Source organism: Phocoena phocoena, chromosome 6, assembly GCF_963924675.1.
Source record: "Phocoena phocoena chromosome 6, mPhoPho1.1, whole genome shotgun sequence".
Lineage (NCBI taxonomy): Eukaryota > Metazoa > Chordata > Mammalia > Artiodactyla > Phocoenidae > Phocoena > Phocoena phocoena.
The window spans coordinates 114,692,659-114,696,265 of record NC_089224.1 but is presented as its reverse complement, the minus strand read 5'-3'; positions in this window follow the sequence as shown (position 1 = coordinate 114,696,265).

Sequence of the window (3,607 nt, the reverse complement as noted above, 5' to 3'; positions counted from 1 at the left end):
GCCCACGGCTCCTGCCAAGCTCGGCAGTGCAGGCCCAGCCGGGGCCCCGCTGCTGGGGAGGGGCTGCTGGCCTGGGCTCCCTGGGGCGGCGTTGGGGGCTCTGCCTACAGCCCCTGTGGCTCATACTTGGCCTGGCTGGCAGCCCTCACGGGAAGCGCCGGGGAAGGCCACCATGTCCCCTAGCACTACGGGCTGCACGCAGACGCGGCTTCCAGATCACAGCGCCCTGTGTGGGTGACCACAGCACCTCTCTGAGCCCGGGCGGAGCGGGACCCTCATCTCTATCCAGACGGGGGCTGGGGGCTCGGGGGCTGGTCCTTCCTCCTTTCCTCCTGGGCTCAGAACCGAGTCCGTGTCAGTCCCCGTCCCCTACCTAGGTGTGGCCCGTGAGTCCCCTTCCTGGGGACACACCCACACGCACATCCCCACAAGCATGCGCACACACACACACACGTAGGTGCCCACGGCCACTTGTTCTTCACTCAGGGCTACCCGCGTCTGCAGCCCTGGGGTTCACGCCCCTCCGTCTCTGCCCCGGCCCCTTCCCCGGAGCGCGGCCGGCCCCCTCCCTCCATGCCTCCCGCCCCTACTCCTCTTCCACCACCACCAGGTGGGGGTCACCTGTCCCGCACCTGTTGAAGGATGACGTGGCTCCTCCCCCAGCCAGGCAGGGGAGGGGTGGGCGTGGGGTGCCCCTCCCCCTCCCCAGAAATAAACAGGTCAGGGGGTTGGGGCTCTGAGCATCTTGACCTGCAAAACGAGCACTGCAGGGTGAGAAGAAGGGCCGCACGCTCCCCACACACGTGCTGCGCCCACGCCCTGTCCCGGCCCCCCAGGGCTCAGCCACAACCGTCTCCAGATGGCCGGCTCTGGGCGGGGGCAGCTCCCTGCCCCGGAGCCACCCTGCCCACTGGGCCCGAGAAGAGCCAGGCCAGGACAGGGTAGGCAAGGATGCTGCGGTGGCCTCCCAAGGGTCCCACCCCATGGCGCCATGGGACCCGGCGGCACAACGGGCACCAGCGTCCCCGAGCCCCAGGGGCCTTGTGGGAGGTGAGACCTGACACAGGCCCCAGAGACACGGGGGAGGTCGGTGTGGGGACGCCGAGATCAGGCCAGTTGGACAAGCCAGAGCGGGGTCTGCTTCTGGGACAGCCCCGGCCTTCTGCTGCCCTCCCCAGCCCAGACCCAGGGCCGCTGTGCCACTCAGCCCAGCCCTCCCCCCGGGACAGAGCCAGGGGACCCCACCCGCTGAGGTGCAGTTGCTCTGGGGGACGTGTGCTGTCTAGGGTCTCAGAGGCCCAGTAACTGACGGAGTGGAAAAAACCTGCCTCCCAGCTAATCCACATGTGGGGCCAAAAAGTCCTCTGGGGATTTTCCGTTACTCCACGGTCCTTGCAAAAACAACTTCTGACCCCACTCCCTCCCGTTTAAATAAGGAACTTGTCGATCGGGTACTTTCCAGGTGCATGAAGCCGATATGCCCTTAGGCAAGAACCGTTCTGAGAAACGGGCGGCTTGTCCTAACCGGTAAACCGCAAAAATGTTGAAACAAACAAGCCTAATCTTGCCCACCCCTCCGCACTCCTATAGATGCAAATAGGGTATTCTATAATAAACCAATAAGATTCTATGGCTAAGCTGTAATAAACCAATCAGGGAAATGCACGATATGTTAACCAGAAACTGTAACCTATAAAATGTATGTAATTTTGCTTCTCGGGCTTCCCCATCGGCCTCCTGCGTGAGGTTCCGGGAACCCCGGTGCATCGGCTCCTAATAAACCTCTTGCGTGTTGCAGCGGCTCTCGACTCTTGGCGGTTCTTGGGCGAGTTGGAATCCCTCGGAGACCGGAGACCGTTTGGGTCTAACATCTGGGGGCTCGTCCGGGATCCCCAACTCGCCCCCGGGTCACAAGAACATCGGGAGTCGGAGGTATCAGGTAGGCTTGAGCCTAATTGTCTGTTTGTCGCCCGTTTCTTTGCTAGCCGCCGTTAGGAAGAAGCCGTGTGAACCGGCTTGCTGTGAAATCTGTATTGGACTCCTGGCTAGGCAGACGTGCCGATAGCTGGTGTCCACGGACCCCGGGGGACTCCCTGGTGGTCCATCTGGAAGGAGAAACAAATCTTGTCTCTCCTTCATCTGGTTCTGGCAGGTTATACAAGCTGCCATCTGAATTTGAGTTGGTTTCAGTTTTAAGCTTGCGGCGGTCAATGTGTGTCTTCTGAAAGTTTATTGTTTTTCTGTACTATTATCTTTTTTTTGACGGACGACAATGGGACAAACTATGACGACTCCTCTTTCTCTCACCCTAAGCCACTGGACTGAAGTTAGGGCTAGGGCCCACAACCTTTTAGTAGAAGTAAGAAGAGGAAAATGGCAAACGCTGTGTACCTCTGAGTGGCCTACATTTCAGACAGGGTGGCCACCCGAAGGATCTTTTTTGTTAGATAAGGTTGGGCTAGTTAAGTCTAGGGTCTTTAACGCAGGACCCCACGGACACCCAGACCAGATACCATATATCCTGGTCTGGGAAGATCTGGTTCTCTCCCCGCCTCTGTGGGTCCGGCCCTTTGTTTCCTCAACAGGCACGTCTGCATGCGCTCCAGCACGGTCGGAAGTACTGGCCCTAAAAAAAGCCCCAGACGCCGAAAAGCCATTTGCAGCCCCGGCCCACCAAAGGCGATATATCCAGACTTGCAGTCCGATCTGCTTCTTTTCGATCCCCCACCACCTTACCCTCCAGCCCTAAACCCCGTACCGCCTCCCAATCCCCCAGCTCCACAACCCTCCGCACCAGTAGGGCCACCTGTTATGGCAGAAGGGGAGGGTCCCTCGGCGGGCACCAGAAGCCGGAGGGCTGTTTCCCCGGACTCTACCGCTTTACCCCTTAGAGAATATGGCCCCCCCCCCCGATGACCACGGGAATAGGCCCCTTCAATACTGGCCCTTTTCCTCTGCAGATCTTTATAACTGGAAGATTCATAACCCTACTTTCTCTGAAAATCCACAGGCTCTTACTGCTCTAATAGAGTCTCTTGTCTTCTCCCACCAACCCACCTGGGATGCTTGTCAACAGCTCCTCCAGACTCTCCTCACAACTGAGGAGAGGCAACGGGTTCTCCTGGAGGCTAGAAAGAATGTGTTAGGCGCCAATGGACAACCTACCCAGTTGCCTAACGAGATTGATGCCGGTTTTCCACTCGTCAGGCCGAATTGGGACTTTAATACCCCAGAAGGTAAGGAGCGCCTAAAAATGTATCGCCAGGCTCTGGTGGCGGGTCTCCATGGAGCGGCCAGGCGCCCCACGAATTTGGCTAAGGTAAGAGAAGTAATTCAGGGGCCCCAGGAATCGCCAACCGTGTTCCTAGAACGCTTAATGGAGGCTTTTAGACGATTCACTCCTTATGATTCAACTTCTGAGGAACATAAGGCCACCATAGCAATGGCCTTTATTGACCAGGCGGCCCCAGATATTAGAAAAAAATTACAAAGGCTGGATGGCCTGCAAGGTTTCTCCCTCCAAGATTTAGTAAAAGAGGCAGATAAAGTATATAATAAGAGGGAAACGGAAGAAGAAAAGGAAGAAAGAAAGCAGAAGGAACAGGAG